Here is a 22,287-nt window from a genome sequence, read left to right on the forward strand (position 1 = left end):
TCTCTCATTTGATCCTTACAATCTCCCTAAGGTGGGTGTAATTATCCCATTTTAGTGAAGAAACCAATATTCTCCAAAGTTCAGTAACTTGCATTCTGGTCATAGAACTAATATATGTGACCCAACTGAAAACACATGTTTTTGAGACTTAAAAGCTCTTTTGTCTATGACAGTTGTTCTCAAATATTTTTTAAAATTTAACTGAGCAGAAAAATATAAAAATAATTTCGAGACATCGATAGAGTGTTGCCAACTTTTTATTTGGCAAAATGAGAACATTGGAAATCAATTAATTTATGATCTAATGCCACTATCCCTGCATAAAAAGAAATTTTAACCACATACCCTTTGGAAAAACACACACACACACACATGCATGATAAAAGAAAGTTTATTCAACTGAATAAACTGAGCTTTATAAGAACCCCACTCCATTGCCAGTATTTTCCTCATTTCCCTGCCCCAGTAGTGAGGATCATGTCTCAAACTATGGCCAGTCCTTGGCTTCTAGGTGTGGAGTAAACCAGGCTCCCAGGCCCTCAGGTGCTGTGTAGGTGTCGTGGGAAATGCAAAGCCAAACGTGAGGCTGCCTTCAAAAACTACAGAAGACAAATTTAGTCATGGACACGGCAGAGAGAATTAAGTGTTCTCGCTGCTTAGCCAGCCTGCTTTGCAAACAAGGAGGTCGGAATGTTCACCAAACCTCACCATTTCCTCCACTTTTATAACCTCTCTTGAATTTTCCTCTCTTTCACCCCTGAATCAGGTTCCATTTTCCAGAGGTAAGTAAAAACTTCTATATACAAAAGCCACCACAAACAAAGAGAAAAGATGAGGCATGAATGGGAAAGTAGTTGCTAAATATATAAAATACACAAAGGTTTGCATTAAGAATATATAAGATTCCAGTAGGGAGGCTGGGTGTGGTGGCTCACATCTGTAATATCAGCACTGTAGTAGGCCGAGGGGGTGGATCACCTGAGGTCAGACATTCGAGACCAGCCTGACCAACATGGCGAAAGCCTTCCTCTACTAAAAATACAAAAATTAGCAGGACATGGTGGCGCAGGCCTGTAATCCCAGCTACTTGGGAGACTGAGGTAGGAGAATCACTTGAACCCGGGAGGCAGAGGTTGCAGTGAGCCAAGATCCTGCCGTTGCACTCCAGCCTGGGCAACGGGTCAAGATTCCGTCTCAAAATAAATAAATAAATAAATAAATAAATAAATAAATAAATAAATAAATAATTTAGTAAGGAAATCAATAAGCAAAAAGGGCCCACTATCGCCCTGTCTTCAGCCTTGCCTGAGTCTACACTGTTGTCCACACAGCAAGCAGAGTAATTGCTCTAAAGTAAAGCATTTCAGTGAATTGTTCGTGTGGTTGACCAGTTCAGGATTTGGGTCTAGGCTGCCTGGTTTTCATCCCAACTCTTATTTTCTAGCTTTCTGACTTGGAGCAAGTTATTTAACCTCTCTGGGTTTCAATTTATCTCTAACTGAGGATAGGTGTGCAAGCTTCATAGGGTTGTTGTGTAAAATAAGGAAGCTACTACTTCTAGAAGTTAGAGCATTACCTGGCATGTGGTAACTGTTTAAGAATTACTAGCGTCACCTGCGGGAAGCCCTCGAAGACCTATTCTTTCCTCCTCCCCTACGCTTTGTGCTTCCGTAAGATCCTGAGGACGCTTTTATCAGAGTGTTCATATATTTTAAATATATAGTGCTTACATAGTTAAAAAACTTGCTGGGCACAGTGGCTCATGCCTGCAATCCTAGCATTTTGGGGGGCTGAGGCGGGCAGATCACCTGAGGTCAGGAGTTCGAGACCAGCCTGGCCAACATGGCGAAACCTTGTCTCTACTAAAAATACAAAAATTAGCCGGGCGTGGTGTTGCATGCCTGTAATCCCAGCTACTGTGGAGTCTGAGGCAGGAGAATCATTGAACCCAGGAGGCAGAGGGTTGCAATGAGCCGAGATTGCACCACTGCACTCCAGCCTGGGTGACAGAGCCAGACTCCTTCTCAAAAATAAATAAAATAAAATAAAATAAAATAAAATAAAAAACTATAAAATATTCACTATGCAGAAAAATACAGACAATGTAATGAATGGTCATGTCTCTTTCATTTTGCTCTTCAAATCTTATCATTTTGTCATATTTGATTCAGATTTTTTAAGAAGAGTTCGAACATTACAGTAAAGCTGTGGCTCCTTGTGTGTCAATCTCCAATCCTATTCCCTTCTGTCACTCCCCAGATGTGGCCACTATTCTGATTTTAATGTTTGCTATTCCCTTGCAAACATTTATACTTTATCCATAAGCAATTGTAATAATTTTGCATATAGCAAAACTTTATATAAATGATATCATACTATAAATATCAGCAATTTTCTTTCTTGGTCAACATTTTATCTTTGGGATTTATTCATGTAGAATTATGTACTCTATTTTTGTAGTTGCCATTTACCATGTTAAGGAAGATCCCTACTATTCCTAGTTTGCTGAGACTGCCATAGATAGATATTGCTTTTTCTGCATCTATTATCATGTAGTTTTTCTTTAGTCTGTTAATAGGGTGGATTACAGTCTTTGATTTTTTTCGATGATGAATCACCTAGCATTCTTCATATTAATCCCACTTGGTTGTGAGCTATTATCCTTTTCATATGCTACTGGATTTGATTTGCTAATATTTTGTTTAATTTTATTTTATATTATTGTGCTGTGTCTGGTTTGGGTATCAGGATAATGCTGGCCACATAAAAGGAGTTGAGAATGTTCCTTTTCCCTATTTTTTGAAAGCTTATATACAATTAACTTTTTTTTAATGTTTGGTGCAATTCACCAGTAAAACCACTTGGACCCAAACTTTCCTTCATTGGAAGGTCTTTAACTATAATCTCAATTTCTTTAGTAAATATAGGACTACATAGGTCATATATTTCTTCACTAGTGAGTTTTGGTAGTTTGTGTATTTTACGAAAATGGACCATTTTATCTAAGCTGTCAAATTTATGAGTTATTTATAGTATATCAATTATCCTTTAAAATCTGTGAGTTCTGTGGTGATAGCCTCTTTTTTGTTCCAAATATTGGTAAATTATATCTTTTCTCTTTTTATCTTATACTTTCTTCATTCCTAAAGTCCAAGTATTTTTGTTGTTTTATCATTTCCTCTCCACCTGAAGAACTTCCTTTAGCATTTATTTTAGAGCAGGTCTACTAGTAACACATTTTGCTGATTTTCCTTTATCTGAGAATATCTTAATTTTGTCTTCGCTCCTGAAGGATATTTTCACTAGATATAGAATTCTGGGTTTGCAGCTCTTTTCTCATAGGCCTTTAAAAATGTTGTTTCACTGTTTTCTGGTCTCCACGGTTTCTGATGAGAAATATGCGATCATTGTTCCCCAATGTTTTCTGGTTTCTTTCAAGATGTTTTTCATTGTATTCAGTTTCATCATGTGTCTTGGTGTATTTTACTTTGAATTTGTCTTGTTTGGGGTTTCTTGAGCTTTTTAAAACTGTAAATCTATGACTTTCATCAAATCTGAGAATTTTTCTTTTTTTTGAGATCTGAAGTGATTTTACCTTTAATTCCGTCACTTTAAGCCAATCATGAAATTTCACAGTGATTTCTGGGGTGGGGGCAGAAGGAAGTCGATGTTAAATATCATCAGGGCTGTGGTCCAGTCAGCCCGTGGAGGTGCAGGCAAGGTGGGCCCTCACTGGGGCAGCTGGAGGAGCACGGACTGCCCCGCTGGCAGGTAGGTGATGTTCTGAGAGCGTGAGAGCTGGTAGGCGATGTCCTCCGCAGCTTACAGCTTGCGCAGCTCGATCAGGCCGTCCCCTGCAGTGGCCAGTGAGTTGGCAATCAGCTCAGCTGCCTTGGAGTCACCCTCAGCAGAGATGATGGCTGCCTTTTTCTGCTGCTTAGCCTTTTCCATCACAAATCTGGCCCTTTCTGCTTCCTGCTGAGCCACCTGTTTGGCTCCCACTGCTTCTGTGAACTCCTTCCTGAAGGTCAGATATGTCAAGGACACGTCGTCCAGGATGAGCCTAAAGGTGGCTGCTCACTCCGTAAGGTTGTCGCTCACCTGCCTGGAGACCAGCTCTCTCTGGGTGATTAGTTCTCCAGCATCAAAGCAAACCACCACTGACTTGAGTATTTCAGTTGTGATAGATGGCAGCACACGCTCATCATAGTCCTCTCCGATGCTGGTGAAGATGCGAGGAAGCTGGCTAGCGATGGGCTGGAAGGGGATGTGCAGTGTGATGTTGACATTCTGTAAATCTTTGCTACCAGTGATGACTGACACATTACGTGGTCAAGAATGGCAGTCAAAGATAATTGGTTTCTGTACCCATAGGATGAGAAAGTGAGTCCCTTCGCCTACCACGATTTCCTGTACTCCACGGAATCGGTCAAGGATGACAGCTCTGTGCCCAGCATCCACATTATATAAGGCAGAGTTCACCACGCCTCCTGCAACAGCTTAGACCAGGCCAAACTTGCCTATGGACTCAAACACTTTGGCAGCCATGTTTTCTTCTGCTGGACCTCTCACACCTGTTTCCACTTTGACCTCCACATGAATTCCCCCGAATCTGAGAAGTTTTAGCCGTGATTTCTTCAAATATTTTTCTAATACTAATCTCTTACTTCTCTTTTCTATCATTCTGTCATTTCACTCTGATGACATGAATGTTACATCTTGTGATATCAGGCCACTTGTCCCTGAGACTGCTTATTGTTTTTCAGTTACTTTTCTGTATTTTTCAGATTAGATAGCTTCTATTGATCTATCTCAGTGGTCAGAAAACCATGGTTCACAGGACAAATCTAGCTTGCCTGTTCATTAAATAAAGATTTATTGAAACAGCTATTTCCATTAATTTACATATGATCTATGGCTGTTTTCATGCTATAATTGTAGAGCTGAGGAGTTATGACATAGTTTATGGTCATTCAATTCTAAAATATTTACTATCTGTTCCTTTACAGGAAAAGATAGCCAGCCTAATTCTTCATCTTCAAGTTCACTGACTCTATCTCCATTATGTTACTGATCTCCTTCAGCGAATTATTTTATTTCTATCATTGTATTTTTCATTATAAAATTTTCATTTTTTTTCAATAGCTTCTATTTTCTTTGCTGAAAGTGTCCATCTTTTCATTTGTTTCCATATTCACTAATGTTCTCTCCCACTTCATGGAGCTTAATTATATTTGTGTGTGTGGAGGAGGTGTGTATGTGTGTGTGTATAACAGTTTCTTAGAGTCTTTGTTTATTCCACCATCGGCACCTTGGTCAATTTGGTGTTGGTGTCTGTTGATTGGTTGATTGTCTTTTTTCTTTGAGAGTTGGTGAGATTTTCTTGTTTTTTTTTTTTTTGTTCTTTGTGTATTGATTAATTTTGAATTGTATCTTAGACATTTGAATTATGTATAATTCTCTAGGTCCTGTTAAGATTCTTTGAAAAGGCTGGGTGTGGTGGTTTGCCTGTAATCTCAGCACTTTGGGAGGCCAAGATGGGTAGGTCACTTGAGCCCAGGAGTTTGAGTCTAGCCTGGGAAACATGGCAAAACCCTGTCTCTACAAAAAATACAAAAAATTAATCAAGCATGGTGGTGTGCACCTGCTGTCCCAGCTACTTGGGAGGCTGAGATGGGAGAAGTACCTGAGCCTAGGAAAGTTGAGGCTGGAGTGAGCTGTGATCATTCCATTGCACTCCAGTGTGGGTGTTGCACTGAGACTCTGTCTCAAAAAAAAAAAAAAAATTCTCTGAAGAATGTTGATTTTTTTCTAAAGCAATTAAAAGAGTTAGGCTCATACCCCAACTCCCAACTTACTTTTTGTGGGATGAGGTTCTAATGCTAGCTTCATTTTCAAAGCCTTTGCAGTGCTATTAGGGTCTGCCCCATGTGGACACTATCCAGGGGCTGGTCTGGGGCCTAGGAAACGGTCCACATTGTAGTTCAGACTCAAAGCCTTCATTATACTGTTGTGGGTCAGTTCCTTGTACGTGAATCCTGTGAGTGAGCCCAGGATTTCATACCCAGATTTAAGAGATCTCTTTTTCCATCTCCCTCTTCTCTATGATTTCCCCACTCTTCCTTATGCAGGGTCACATTTTCCTGTTGTGCTGGATAGAAAGCCAGGGTTTTAGCCTCCTGTGCTGTCAGACATTTTTCACAACTGTGTCCACTTTGAGAATGAAGCAGTTAGAAAAAGGAGGAACAAAATAATGGAGACTGCTTCACAGTCTTTAGACTACAGGGGTCTATTTTCCCAGTTCCTTTGGTCAGCGGGAAGAATTTTCTCTTACACTTTTTATTGCCTAAGAACCACTGTTGCCACCACTGCTGCAGGAGTATAGTTCATGACTAAGTCTGGCTTTGGCACCAAGCTAGGAGAATAAAAAAAGTAAAATGAGAGTACTCCTACAGTCTTTGTCCTGAAGGGCCCGCCTTCCCAGTCTTCCAGCCAGAAAGAGAGAGTTCACCTTGATGTTTTTCTGTCCATGTTTACTGCACACTTCAGAGATCCAGGCTGCCCTAGCGTTTAAGCTAGGAGATATAGCAGCAGGAGAAAACCTCAGGACACTTAACCCCCCAGTGATGGTTGATTTTATGTATCAACTTGACTGGGCATTGGGGTACCCAAACATTTGATCAAACATTATTTTGGGTGTGTCTACAAGGTTTTTTGTGAATGAGATTAATATTTAGATTGACAGACTGAGTAAGCAGATGGCCCTCCCCAGTGTGTATGGGTATCATCCAATCAGTTGAAGGCCTGAATAGAACAAAAAGACTGACCTTCCCATGAATAAGAGGGAGCTCATCCTGCCTGACTGACTTCGAGCTGGGACATTGTTTTTTTCCTTCCTTCAAACTTGAAGCATCAGCTCTTCCTAGGTCTTGAGGCTACCAGCTTGTGGACTGGTTCTACACCAGTGGCTCTCCTGGTTCTCAGACCTTCAGATTCAGAATGGAACTATACCACCATCTGTCCTAGGCCTCCAGTTCACTGACTGAAGATCTTGAGGCCTTTCAGCTTCTATAATCACATGATCCAATTTCTTACAATAAATCTCTCTTGATATATAGATATATATCTATATCTATAGACAGATATATATCTATAGATACATCTGTATGTGTGTATATATGTACATATATCTTTATGTGTGTGTATATATATATACACACATAAAGAAAAATATATATATATATACATCCTATTGGTTTTCTCTTGAGAATGCTGACTAATTACACCCCTGTATCAGTTGTGCTTTTAGTTTTTATTTCCCTTCCCAACCCACCTGTTATTGTTTACTTGTCAGAGTCCTCAGATAATTCCTTATGTATTCTCTCCAGGCTTTTTAGTTGTCAGTAGTAAGAGAGACAGATTAGAGTGTGCTCACTAGCTAAAACCAGAATGTCCCAGCTCAGTTATTTTTAACTGTTATAAGTCTTACATGAGATGAATATACTACAATGCATTTCTCCATTGATACGCTCTTGGGTTTTGTCTGCATATTCTCTGTGAATATATGCAGAGCTTATCCACAATATATACTTAAATGTGAAATTGCTGAGATACAGAGTATACCTATCATCAAATTTACTGAATAATGCCCAAATGTTCTCCAAAGTGATGATGTAACAATTTAGACTTACACCAGCAATGTCTGAGTCTTTTCACTGTTTCCTGTGCTCATCAACTGTTGGTATCATTAGATTTTTCAGTATGTGACAATATGTATGAAGTGACACCTCAGTGTTTTATTTTTCTGATTACTAGTGATATTGGGCTTCTTTTCCAAAGTTTACTGCCCATTTATATTTCTTCTTCTGGATTTATTTGTTTATATCAGTTCTTTTCTGTTAGACTTTTAAAAATCTTTTTCTTATTGATATTCTTAGTTAATACTTGTATATAGTCTATTATCTTTCATATACGTAGCAAATACTTTTCCCCATTTGTCTCTTGTCTTTCTCACTTTGTTTATCGTAACTTTGGTCTGTGGAAGTTTTTATGTTTTAATGCCAGAAGAGGGAATCATTGTAAATACTTTCTTCTTTCTTACCCTCTACATTAAGTTAGTTTCCAAACCCTATTGATCTAGATTTCCAAACCCTGTCTCTGCCATCTAGGCCACATTAACTGCTTCTGCCCCAGTTCAGGCCCTACTGCCTCTCTCCTGGACAATTATAATAGTTTCTTAATAGCTCCCTGATATCCGCTCTCACCTAGACACACAGTCTCTATGGGGCCCTTTAAAACATGCAAATCCAGGTATTCTTCTGGGTTAAGACCTTTTGTGTTTTCCTTCACATAGAGGACCAAGTGTAAGCTACTTCACATGGCAAACAACAACAAAACACTCCACCAGGCTCTGCCCATTGCTGGTTCCTCCAGCCCCATGGACTCCTGCTCACACCTATGCTCCAGAAACACTGTGCTGCTTCTTTCTTCTTCAGAACACCAGGCATTTTCACACACTGACTTCCTAACTGACACCTTTATATTTAAAATAACCGGTGACAACTCACTATCTCCCTTGCCTCAAAGGAATATTTCCAAGGCTTCAGGGTGGGGTGGGAGGCTCTGGCACAGAATGAATAGCTGCTATGTACCAGACACTTCCACCTATGTAATAGTAATATTTAATTCTCACAGCAACACTCTGAGTATAGACCACTGACCTCATTTTATTGACAAGGTGGCTGATGTTCAGAGATGTTAAGCAACTTACTAAAGACACAAAGCTTGAAAGCAGCAGAACCAGAGACTGAACCCAAGTGTTTGGTGCTCTAGTGACTGATGCAGAGCCTTTCTGGCTCATAAGGACTGGATTTGAATCCTGGCTCTGCCTCTCCCTAGCTTTATGACTATGTAAAAGTCACCTCACCTCTCTGAGCCTCAGTTTGCTCATTTGCAAAATTGGAAAATTGTACTTAATGGTCTGTAAGCTTCTTTTCCTCCTGGAGACATAAAATTCTCTGCAATACCCACATGGTCCTACACATTCCTTCGGTACAGTGCTTCATGCTGAGAAGAGTTGACTTTCTGATGATCCCAAGTCAGCAGAAACCTGATGATCTTCTCCCACCCCCTTTAAAGTTTTTATACCAGTTTCTGAACTAGCACAACAACTCCTGCCAAAAGTCTGCATGTCTAGGCTCATGCCTCGCTTATTGCATCTTTTCCTGGAGCCAAAAATCCACTAGAAAAAGGGAGACAATAAATCCAAAAGCAACATTCTCATGAAATTACATTAAATTCTGCTCACTCTCTGAGTGACCATGTGTAACACTCTGCTCCACTTTGAGCCTTGATGTCCTCACATGTACAAAAATGAGGGTTGGTTTACAGTAGACTGAAGTCCAACCTTCTATGATACTGAGACATTAAAAACCATCTGTGGCAAGAATTTGCTAACAAAAGAGTGAATTATGAAATAAATCCCCAGTCTCCTAGGGAAAACTGAACCTCAGCATGTTCAGGCTGTCTCTTTTGGAATTCTCAGTTACTGTCTCAATTTCAAGGTGAGAGTGCAGGAAAAATTTCCTAAAGAGCAATGATTTAAAACTGAAGAAAGGAGGGAAGGAGAGGAGTAAAACGAAGTTCCGTCTTACCCAGGATGGACATTTAAGATGGTGCCTTTTTTTTTTTTTTTTTTTTTTTTGAGACAGAGTCTCGCTCTGTCACCCAGGCTGGAGTGCAGTGGTGCCATCTCGGCTCACTGCAAGCTCTGCCTCCCGGGTTCACGCCATTCTCCTGCCTCAGCCTCCCGTGTAGCTGGGACTACAGGCACCTGCCACCACGCCCGGCTAATGTTTTTTTTTTTGTTTTTTGTTTTGTATTTTTAGTGGAGACGGGGTTTCACCATGTTAGCCAGGATGGTCTCCATCTCCTGACCTCGTGATCCGCCCTCCTTGCCCTCCCAAAGTGCTGGGATTACAGGCGTGAGCCACCGCGCCCAGCCAAGATGGTGCATCTTAAGTTTGCAGAGACTTGGAGTCAGGTGCTCTTAGGTTTAACTCCCCATGCCATTACTCACCAGCTGTGTAACATTAGGCATGTCACTTAACCTCTCTGGGCCAGTTTCATTATCTGTTAAGATGTAGGCTAGTCATTTTTATCACAATTACCTGTGAGGCTTACAGAAGCTGGCATGTGAAAGTAACTGTTTATTACAATGTAGGTGTTCAAAATTGCTCATCTATTTTCTTGTGTATTTTCTATTTAAAGAAAATTAGGAACTGCCAAGAGAACACAAAGAAACTCAAGGCCAGATGTTTTCAGATGACACATCTACAAAAAAGTGCTCTGGCAGCATCCTGAATCACAGAATCCTAAAACTAAAAGTGACTCTAGCAATGATCAATTACAGAATGATTACAGCAGCTTTACTATGCTGTATCCCCTGCCATTTGCCACTGCTTGAATACCGACACTGATGTCGGAGGTCACTGCTTTCCAGAGTTCATGAAGAGAGGTGGCTTGGGGGCAAAGCATTGGTACTTCAAATGTCAGACCCAATGACCCTTCCAATAATGAAGTCTCCCTATGTCCTCATTTATAATCTAACTATTACGAAACAATTTGCAGTTTCTAACACACTCCTGTGTCATTCTACAAAGCTTTTGTCCTTGCTGTTCTCTCTTCTTGGATACTCTCTCCCTGCTTTGCCCTCTTCTTCATCCTTTAAGATGCAACTTAAACATAACCACCTCTGAGAAGTCCTCAATGAACTTCCTGCTCCAAGTTGGGTTAGGAGCTTCTCTGTACCCCCTATGTCCTTTTATAGAGCATCCAATTAAAGTAAGTGATATTATCTCTTCACATATTGGTCTCTCTCACTAGACTGGGGCTGTTCAAAAGCAGAAACCTTTACTTCCACATGTCTATATCCCCAGCTTCTTGCACAGGGTCTAACTCATTAATGTAACTATAAACTCTCTGAGGGGCTGAGCCACCCAAAGGAGCAGGGAGGTCTGCGTAGAGGAGGCAGTGGCTGTGTTGCATGGGGAGGATCTGCCCAGCAAGTGAACTCAGATCTGGTCTCCTGAATGGGATAAAATAGAGAAGAAAGGCTTTTATTTCAAAAATTCTCTGGGAATGGTTTTTGTTTTATGTCTGTCTGCCTCCACCTGAATGCAAGGAAAAGTCAGTGGAAAGTATCGAAACAGACTTTTCTATTCTTCCCCCTTAAACTATACCCAGCAAATGGGTGGAAAGCTTGGACATGTGTCTCAATCACACTATGCTCCAAGAACAAAATAGTAACTGTTCTTCAGGTTTATTTGAACAGGACAATGGGGTGTAATGCCATTAAGTTTTAACCAAGTTATTCAATAATGTGGGAGTAGGAGGGATAGACATTCTACCAATCCAAATACTTGACACTGTGCTAGGTGCTTTCCACACATTAGTGCACAATACATCTGTGAGGATAAGGATTGTTGTCTGTTTCACACATGTAGAAACTAAAAGTCTAGAGGTTAAATAACTTTAAGCTAGTCTTACATGTAGGAGGAGACCGATCCAGGTATGATTCCGAAATGTATGCTTTTCTGTAACAGCCCAATAACCAATATGTTAGAGACTGTAAATTACCTACCAAATACTTGTTTTCCCCTTTGTGTTGCAATACGGAACTCCTATTCTTTACTGGGCAAATTGTCATCTAGAATAAAGCTACATTTCCTAGCTCTCCTTACAGGTGAAGAAGTCACAGGACAAAGTTCTGCTCAAGGGTGGTGTAGTCAGAAGGGGCTAGTGGGGCTTCAGGGAAGGCTCCTCGAAAGGAATAGTAAAGTGTCCTTTTGCTTTCTCCTGATTTCTCCTGCTGCTAAGCTAAAACCAGATGTGTTTCATGGATCTCTGAAGCCATGTTGGACCTTGAGGTGACTTTGAGGATGGAAGCCATGTGATAGAATGGGGGTGTCCCTGATAACCATAGAGCCTTCAACCAACGCTGGGACTTCGGACTTCTTTTGTACAATAGAGGAAATCCTCATGTGCTTAAACCTCTGTTTCTGAGGCTGATAAAATACTTATGAAGTCTAGGCTGAATCACAAACTTACTGTGGAGCTTTAGGCAAATTATTTAATCATTTTAGACCTTGATTTTTTTTTAATCTGGAAAATAAGTAAATTGAATTACAGCGGCATTTTCAAAGGTTCTTTCTAAGGCTAAAGCAACAATTATAATAACTGGGCAACCAGCACTGCTGGGTCTAAAAAGGCCACAGAATATCAAAGTCCTTTTCTCAGGATTTCCAAAGTAGTTAGGAAGACAAGCAGAACATTCATTCATTCATTATTCATTCATTCATCCATCTATTCATCCAGTGTAGAGAATGCTGTAGAGTACTGCCCAGATGCCCAACTAAGATCATTCCCCTAATTGCCAATAGTGTTGGTAACTGACAGCTCACAGTTCTTCTTGTTCAAGATTTACTCTTGGTTGAATGGTACTCCCCCAAGCAAAGCTATGCCTGGTTTCTATTGGCAGTCCATATCCATCATGGATTGATGTCAAAGGTACAAGAACCTGGTCACCTGGCCTCAATTTGTGACAATTCAGAAGCGCCATCCAAACTGCAGAGCCTCTGACTGCTGCATCCCAGCTCAACTTCTCCCTCCACCTAATCCTACTTTGCTTACTCCCTCATGGCTGGTGTTTCCGGAAGCACTCACCAGTAAACTTCCTGCATGCAAATATCTGCCTTAGAGTCTGTTTCCCAAGGCACTGAACCTCAACCTAAGACAGTTGGTACCAAGAGTGGCTCTACACTGGGATTTTGGAGCTGAATCACCTGCTGTCTGGCTGGCAACTAAAATCCCATCTCTGGAGCAGGGAGAGTACTGATAGAACCTGGCATGCTATAGCCTGACAAATGGGAGAATTTTCACTTTTAGGGAGCTGAGATGGGGTTATAGTAAAAGGAAAGGCACCCACAGGTGTAATATATCAGATATTCAAGAGCTATGGAGGAAAGCACAATTATTAAGATGGTGGAATGAGATGCTGCTGCTGAGTGCTATCAGTGTATTGGAGAAAGTCGTGCAGGCTTGAAGTGATTATTCACCAATTTAAGACAAAGTGTGAAAGTCAGAGGGCCTCCTTGACAGCATATTCTTATCTCCTGCAGTTGGAGGGCAGGAAAAGCTGAGAATCAGGCCATGACTTAATTACAAGGGTAGCAGAGTTTCAATGAAATCTAATTTACCATCCTGACAGACGAAGGCCAGGGCTCTGGTCAGGAGGTGTGGGACCCTTAGATGTGGGCTAAGAATATCTGGGTTGAAGCCCTTGAGAACCTGAGAATGTTGACATTCCAGCTCTGCTTGTACCTCCTGGGCTGCAGAAGTGGCTCAGTCTTCCCAATTATGGGCTAACTCTTCCTCCTTGGTTGAAGATGACAGAGAGGACTCTGCCTGGCAAGGTAGAACACTTCTGCTCCCCTTCCAGGCCAACAGACCAAAAATGAGGATCGAGTCACAACATAATTCTGCCAGGGACTTGCTGGGCTTCCAGGAAAGGAACTAGACCCTGAAGGAGCTGTAGGGCCTAGTCAACCTGCACCGGCAGGTGCCAGGAGTGTGTGTCTAGAACTGGATCCTGAGGATCCAAGATGGGTGACATGGGGGTGGTGGGCAGGGGCGGGGGGTGGTGGTGATGGTATAGACAGTCGAATAATGGAGAATTTATTGATATGGGAGCACTCGGTAGTGTTACACAGGATTTAACACATGGTAAGGACCTTGAGAGACAGTCTCAATATGCCACTAGATTGGGTGTGGGGATCTTTCAGGAGGCCATGCTAGGGGCCCACACTAACTGAAGTAGACAAGCCAGGGGCGAGAAGGGAGGAAGAAATCAGAAGACTCAGAGAATTGAGCATGTTGGGGTGGATCAACTATATAAAGCCAGAGAATCTGACTTAAGGCCTTCAGTAAATATGGTCTGAGCATTCCTGGTGGGGAAAGGCACTGTGATAGTGTCTTGGGATACTAGGATCAATAAGGCACAGCACTTGTCCTCATGGTACCTATAAACTGTGATTATGAAGCAATGAGACTGATTTCTAAAAACAAAATCACTCAGAATACATGGATCCAAATGGGTGTGACTCTTGTAAGAAGTCCCTTTGGGAGACTCCAGACATCTCACTCATGTGGGGAAATCAGGGGAGGTGAAGTCACAGAGACTCCGGTTTAAGGGTTTAAGTCTAGTTTTGATTTCATTAGACCCACAGTTTAAACCTATAAGGCCTTGGGAAACTGTTTAACTTCTCTGCGCTCAAATTTTCTCATCTATAGAACTCAGATGATAATATCTGCTCTGGTGGGGTGGTATCACATTTAAATTAAAGTAAGATCACATAAACAAAATGCCTGGTCCATTAAACACATTATAAACACCCAACAAAAGCTGGTTCCTTTTCCTTCTCTTATGATTCTGTCTATTTCTCTGCCAACTCCCTTTTTGTAAAGTGACATTTAAGTTTAGTCTAAGAGCCAAATAAGAAAATTCATCTTGTTTTTTCTTCCTTTTTTCCTTCCCTCCATGTCTTCTTGCTCTGGTTTATTTAACAAACATGGACTAGAGCACCCATTATGAGCCAGTCCCTGTTTCCATCACTCATCCTCTTCACCTGGTTCTGAAAGAGTTTTGACTAGTTTTACACAATGTATGTAGACTTACAAGGTGAATATTTGCCCCTCTAGGAGACACATGCCTTGGGTTCTGAAGCTCCAGGAAATGCTGGAGCCATAGCAGCTTCCCTGGAATAAGCCTTAGTCTTCACGATGTGATATGCTTGAGAAGTTTGCCCTCACTGGGTGTCTGACCTACATACCCGAAGTTCAATAGGAAAAGAAAGAAGTGACAATCCAGAAGAAGAAATGCAAAGGTGCACTATCTCATGTGTCATAATCTTGTATTTCATTTGTCATTATTATTAATGAAAAAATACTTAGTGTTTACAGTGGGTCAGATGTAGACCCTGGACAAGTGATGGGGGAGACAACCATAATGAGACACAGCCTCTGAGGGCTCCAAGTCCAGTGGTGGCAGCTGACTGGCTCATAGGTAACTATGCCACATGCTAGGAGACCTAACAAAATATGTTGGAAGCAGATGCCTCTGCCCAGGGGTCAGAAGGCTTCACATAGGAGGCAACCCTTAGCCTGAGACTTAAGGATGAAATGGATGGAGTGAGGAGGATGGCATTTCAGGCAGAGGGAACAGCATGTCCCAGGCACAGTGGCCAGAACAAGCAAGGAACATTTGGTTAACTACTAGTTGTCCATCAGATGCTGGGAAACTGTAGGTTGGCTGGAGTACAGGAGAGGTCAGCAGGTCACACAGGGACTATGTGCCCAAATTTTAGTGCTATCCTAGTTTAGCCCTTGGTGTCATCCTAGTTTAGGCCTGTTGTCCAAGCATTATAATAACAGCATTGACTTTCACCCTTGAAAGTATCCCCATTTGGGCAATCAGTTGCAGAGTCACCTTGTTTAAAGTAGGAGAGACATATGCTCCAATCTGTATTGTAGGATGCTCACTCTAGTTGCCATGTGTACTAGCTTGGAATAAAACTAGAGGCTTGATGATGGCCTTTTAAGGTCCCATCCAGCTCCAGAATTCTCTGATCCAGATAGTTTTTAGACCACTCTTGGAATGGCACAAAACTGTCTTTTACTAATGCATAAATGCCTAATGTGCCTGCAAATGTAGCAGAGTTAAGAGGAGGGTGCTATTTCTATGGCCTGCGATGCTCTGGACAAGATTCCTGGAGAAGTTGGGTCTGGACCTTGACCATGAAGATGGATAGGATTTACACAGTCAGAGAGGTATAAAGTGGACATAGTGTGAGCCAAGGTGCAAAGGCAGGGATGATGAGGGAGTGCAATGAGAATGCCTAAACGAAACAACCCTCACCTAAATGTCAGCAACCATGACTGCCACCCAATAATAGAAGCAGCTTACAAGCATTTCCTGTTTTGTTATTTCTCCAAACTCCCTCCAAATCCCTGGGAAGTATGGAGGAAGTGCGTTAACCTGTGTGTTCCCAGAGCACTTTGAGCCCAGCCCTGGAAGCCACTCCATATGCACAGAGGGGCTCAGTGTAGAGTCTGCCTCCTCCGCCACTATAGGTTCCCAAGGGCAGCACCAAGCATCCCTATAGCTTTGAGGCTTGGAACAGAGAAGACACAAAATAATGCTGGCTGATTAACTGACCAGAGAGAAAACAAAGGCTCAGAAAGGTTGAGTGTCTTGCCTAAGCCACACATGGTGAACAGATGCTGGCAATGGACCTTGAGCCCAAGACTCTAGAACCCTGTTCTTGCCACTGAACCATGTGGCCAACAGGTATAAATTAGTGCCCCAAACACAGACAGCATAGCATTGTGAGGTGGCACAGTTAGGAAGTGATTTTAACTACATAGGGTTTATATCTATCTTTCAGCCTCTCTTTCCAAAGGGATTCCTCGCTTTACACATCCCTGGGTCTTTGCATGTCCTTCCACCCAGCATGACCTTCCCCTCCATCTCTCCGTAAAATCTCGCACATCCTTCAAGGGGCAACTAGAGTGTACCTCCTCTGTGGCCGTCTTCCTGCCACCCTGACTGAGTGAGTAACCCCTTCTCTTTGCAGTCATAGCATCATGCTCAAACAGCAATTATCAGCATGTAATCTACATTGTACGGTGGGGCACTTACATAGTAGAACACATAGCAGAATCTTCCTTCTATGTCACACTGTGACCATTGAAGACAAGGGACTCTATCTTATTTATCTTTATATCCACAGCATCCAGAATAGCTCCTGGTACAATTGCACCAGGTATTTGATGAATATTTGTTGAATGAATGAAAGAATCTGCTTAGCCCTTATCCAGAGCTCTTGCTGTGATCCTATCCTAATTGTACCCTTATCTGGTTTTCAGTTGGGTTCAGCCCATGGGAAGCCTTAGCAGGAGATCAGAGGCTGGGAGGAGAGGGGTGAGCCATTAATTCCTCTCTCTGACTTTCAAGCTTAGAAGGGAATGTGTTCGTTTACTAGGGCTGCCATAACAAAATATCACAGGCTGGGTGCATAAACAATAGAAATTTATTTTCTCACAGCCCTGGAGGCTGGAAATCTGAGCTCAAGATGTTGACAGGATTGGTTTCTTCTGAGGCCTCTATCTTCTCTCTGTGTCCTCACATAGTCTTTCCTCTCTACATATCTGTGTCCACATTTCTTCTTCTTATAAGGACACCAGTCATACTGAATTAGGGCCCACATTAATGACCTCATTTTAATTTAATTATCCTATGGAGACCTTATCTCCAAATACAGTCACATTATCAGGTACTGGGGGATAGGGCTTCAACTTGTGAGTCTGGGAGGAACATGATTCAGCCCATTGCAGGTGCTAACGGCTCCCTGCTATTGTGAGTTCCTGGGTGCCAGTCCCTAACTCTGCCTATACCTCTGTAATAGTGTCTTTATAAATTCTATTTAGCTGGAACCCTTTACAGGTATACTGGCTGTTTTCTGGCAGTTTCTTGCAGATACAGATATTGACAGCTCTGGTGATAATAATCTACAACTACTTGTAAGTTTCTTGAGAAGAGGAATTTAATGCCAGCTGTGTGAGAAATTCAAAGTCGAGTAATAGACCCTTCTGTCTCTCTCTCTGCCTCATTCTTTTCATCTGCAAAATGAGATACTGACAACAGCCCCCCTTATAGAGTCTTGCCAGAGTCCACTGTGATAAAGGGTGGGACAGCTTTGCAAACTGGGAAGAACAGTAAGACTGAAGGTGTTTTGAGTCCACAGAGTAGATTCATTTTACAAGAAGCAAAGAACAGCTCTACAACTCTGGACTCCCAGGTTAGGAGCCTGAAGTTCAAAGCTGTAAGAATGGGGGGACATCTTAAAGGACCAGGCACTGCTGCTAACAACAGAGAGGGGTGGAATGTGGGCCATGGCATTTTTTCTGGTCTTCAGTCAAGAGGGCCTCTTGTCAGGATAAGTTCTAGGAACAAGGGAGGGTCTCTTTGTTCCTCCTTGGTAATAACGACCTAGCTCATGGGTTTGCTGAGTATCTATGGAAAACAGTCCAGGCAGAGATCCTGGATACGTCTATTTATGATGATGTTGACATAGAGAGGACCAGTATGTTCATGCAAAGGCCATGTTTCCTGTTTCTATAAACATCTTCAATGTAAGAAAAGACTTTGATGGGTCCATAGGCACAATTTATGGCTTGATCTGTGCCAATATAAATCAAGCACACATACCATCCCAATGAAATCATGCAGATCATTGATTTAGGGTAATGAGGACCTGTAAGCAGGTTGGATTCCAAGGCAACTTATTTTTGCACATTGGTTAACCTTCATCTCTGGGACCAGAAAGGGCCTATTTGGCCATGTAGTGCCATGAAAGGGGTGCAAGCTCTGGCTTAGACATTGTAGGCTCACTGCTAGCATGGGACCACATTGTTTAATACTTCGAGTCTTAGTTTTCTCCTCCTTTAAAACTGAGTTAATGGGGCTCCCTCAAGAGGCTGTTGGAGTGGGGGGTCAAATGGTGCTACTTAGTGATAAATGTAACTAAATTGCACTTAGCAGGTACTACTTTAGTGTTAGTTGATACTCCCTTTCTCTAAGATCCTGGGTTTGTTTTCTTGATGTCTTGGAATTTTAAATTGGTCTCCAAATTGGCAGAAGCTGAGCCAGTCATAGGAGTGACCTCCAAAGGCAACCTGAAGCACTTGCAATGTACTCAGAGATAATGAACATGACCCTAAGACCCCATCAGGAGGTCGTCTAACCGAGTGTTGAAGACCACAAACCCTTTCATTTGCACTATTTCCTTTGGATGCTGATTCTCCTAACTACCTTTTGAGAGGAGTAGGTGGTTTACCTCTATTTTTAATAATAATTATAAAATAATAAAAATGGAATAATAACTTAGCGTCACAATAAGTCAAGTTGCAGTCTACAGCATTGTACTATCTCTTGGGAACTAAAATGGTTCATGGGTTACTGGGAATCCTTGATAGTTTCTAAGAAAGAGAGTGTTACAACCAACCCTCTACAACATAGTCAGATTGAGTTACCTGCGTCTTCCACGGGCCAATTATTGCCCAGCCTATTCAACATTTATTCTACTTTAGAGTAGTGGAAAATATACATGATGTATCTCCTGTCACTTAGCCTTGGAGATTGTTAGTTTCATGGATTCAGAAGATCTGACTTTGGCACCTAACTCTGCTACTCAGTCACCATGACACCACATACAATCATTTCCCCACTCTTGGTCTCAGTTTCTTCATCAGTAAAAAATCCTACCTGATTCAAAGGAGGGTAAGAGAAGACCCACTGGCCAGGCGCAGTGGCTCACGCCTGTAATCCCAGCACTTTGGGAGGGCGAGGTGGGAGGATCACGAGGTCAGGAGATCGAGACCATCCTGGCTAACACGGTGAAACCCCGTCTCTACTAAAAATACAAAAAATTAGCCGGGCATGGTGGCAGGTGCCTATAGTCCCAGCTACTCTGGAGGCTGAGGCAGGAGAAGATGTGAACCCGGGAGACGGAGGTTGCAGTGAGCCGAGATTGCACTCCAGCCTGGGCAACAGAGCAAGACTCCATCTCTAAAAAAAAAAAAAAAGGAGAAGACCCATTGAGAAGATAAGTGTATGGTAGTTTGCAAACTGACTATTGGGTCAAAGAAAAGGGTGTTTGCTTTTTCTCCCCATACCTCATACCTCAGCCTCACCCTACTTTAGTCAAAGGCACCAGCATCATCTATTTCCTCTTGATTTCTTCACCCACCACATGGCATTCACCAGCAAGCTCTACCAACTCTATTTCCTTAGATGTAGAGTGATTCTTTGTATTTGTAATATATTTATTTTGACATATTTTAACTTTTTATTCCAAAATTATTTAACTTATGGAAATGTTACAACACTTATACAAAAAATTGTGTTGTACCCTTCATCCAGATTTCCCAAATGTTAACATTTTGCTGGATTTGCTTCCCTGCCACCCTGTGTGTGTGTCTGTGTGTGTGTGTGTGTGTGTGTGTATGTGTGTGTGTGTCTCTACTGCTGGTCATTCAAGTTTTAGCTCAAATGTCTCCTCTTAAAGGTCATCTTCCTAAGCCCACGATCCCACCCTATGGCACCATTCCAATTGCAGTACTCTACAGAACACTGAACTCCAGCTGATATTTTTCTTGGCTGTTTATTTACTGGTTACCTCCCTGCTTCCCCCATGAGGATGGAAGTCTTATTGGAGAATTGGCCTTGTGTCCCTTGCCTTATTCACTGCTGATCTTCAGAGCCTAGAACAGAGCCTGCGCAGAACCGGCACTTAATCATTATTTTGCTGAATAAATGAACTGGGGAACTGCTGTGTCTGTCCTGTACAAGATCTTAAGTGGCATGTAGTGTGTTCTCTGCAGTCAAGGTGTAAATGTCCTTTGGAGCCTATACTGGCAGCAATATTCACTTCCATCATGAAAATATTTGTCTGCTCTTGCCCTAGGAGGGGATTACTTAACACACAGCTAACGTTTGGGTGTAAAGTCTCCAAGAAAGAGAAAGAAAATCAAAGAAACCACAGAAATGTGGACACACATAGGAAGAGAGTATGGCAACTTAGCTGTTTGCATTTGGGCTCTGGAGCTAGAATGCTTTGTTCACGTGCAGGTTTTGCCACTTACTGCTGTGATTTTAGACAAATTACTTAAACGCTCTGTGTCTCAGTCTCCTTATGTGTAAAATAGAGATAATAAGAAATCTTCATAAACTTGTTGCATGATCAAATATGTTTAAACTGCTTAGAGCCATGGCTGGCACATGGCAAGTGTTCAGTAAATGTCATCATGATAAATAGTTACATAATTGAGAGCAGATGGTGCATACTGTCTTATAACCTTTTTTTAACTTGGCAAAATATTCTAAATATTTCATATCAACGAATAGTCTTTTACCACATGATTATTAAAGGCTAAAATTTTTCTGTCATATAGATGTACTATAAGTTTCCTGAGATATTTAAGTTGCTTCCAATTTTTTTTATTATCAACAATACTACGTTGAACATCCTTGTACATATATCTTTTCACACATCAGCAACTATTTCTCCTTCTTGTATTCCTAGAAGTGGAATTGGTGGGTCAAAGGCTATGCATATTTTCTGACCTGAAATACAGATTCCAAGTGCCCAAGACAGGTTATCCCAACAGAGGCATTTCCTCAGAGACCCAAGTCCAGAGGCAAGGGCAGTTCCTAATCTCAGCCATTTCCCTGTCACTCTCTCCCTCTGCGCCAGCCAGGCTGCAGCCAGTGTGTCCAGCTGAGGCCACCGCAGGTTCCAATAATCCTGTTTACTCAGCTCTGGGCAGGAACACAACCTGGATGTTCTCTCTCCAGGGGATATCAGGGACTTTTGCTTTGAACTTCATCCAAGAGACTAAAAACAACCACATCCACCACGTCTGCTGTTTCACCACTGGCCTCACCCCTGTTGCTTGACCCTGTTGCCTGGCTGTGTTTACAAAAGCATCTACACTTTTTAACCCTTTTCAATCATGGCCTTCCCACCACTGTTACCCAGCAGAAAGCCTTCTGTTCTTTAAGTCTTAGCTCAAGTGCCACCTCTTCCAGGAAGGCTGTTCATCTACAAACAATGCTTCCCAGTGTGGGGAAAGGAAACTCCTGGGTAGTGGAGTCAGACGCATCTGGGCAGAGCAGCAGCACACTCCCCTCCAGCTGTGTGCCCTTCTCCTTGGGTGTTTTCTTTCTAGCCTCAGCATCCTCTGCTAAACTCACAGGTAAAACGATGACCCTAACACAAACCTCTCAATGTCTTTGTAAAGTGGTGTCTTTAAGCTCCCAGTAAGATTGATACCAAGGCAGGTGATTTTTTAAAAAGGAATGGTGTCCACGTGTTCTCACTCATGAATGAGAGCTGAACAATGAAAACACATGAACACAGGGAGCGGAACAACACACATTGGGGCCTGTCAGGGGTTTGGAGGAAGAAGAGTGTCAGGATAAATAGCTAATGCATGCGGGGCTTAATGTCTAGGTGATGGGTTGATAAGTGCAGCAAACCACCATGACACATGTTTACCTATGTAACAAACCTGCGTGTCCTGCACATGTGTCCCGGGACTTAAAATAAAATTTTTTTTAAAAAAGGAATGGTGTTTTTGTGCTGTTGGCTTATATGTTTAGTTTTTGAT

General features: G+C 42.0%; 1 pseudogene; it reads right to left on the reverse strand.

The window, feature by feature from the left end:
- Positions 1–2,494: 2,494 nt before the first annotated feature.
- On the reverse strand, positions 2,495–4,548 carry LOC100981922 (prohibitin 1-like; annotated as a pseudogene).
- Positions 4,549–22,287: the final 17,739 nt, after the last annotated feature.

Source organism: Pan paniscus, chromosome 1, assembly GCF_029289425.2.
Source record: "Pan paniscus chromosome 1, NHGRI_mPanPan1-v2.0_pri, whole genome shotgun sequence".
Taxonomy (NCBI): Eukaryota; Metazoa; Chordata; class Mammalia; order Primates; family Hominidae; genus Pan; species Pan paniscus.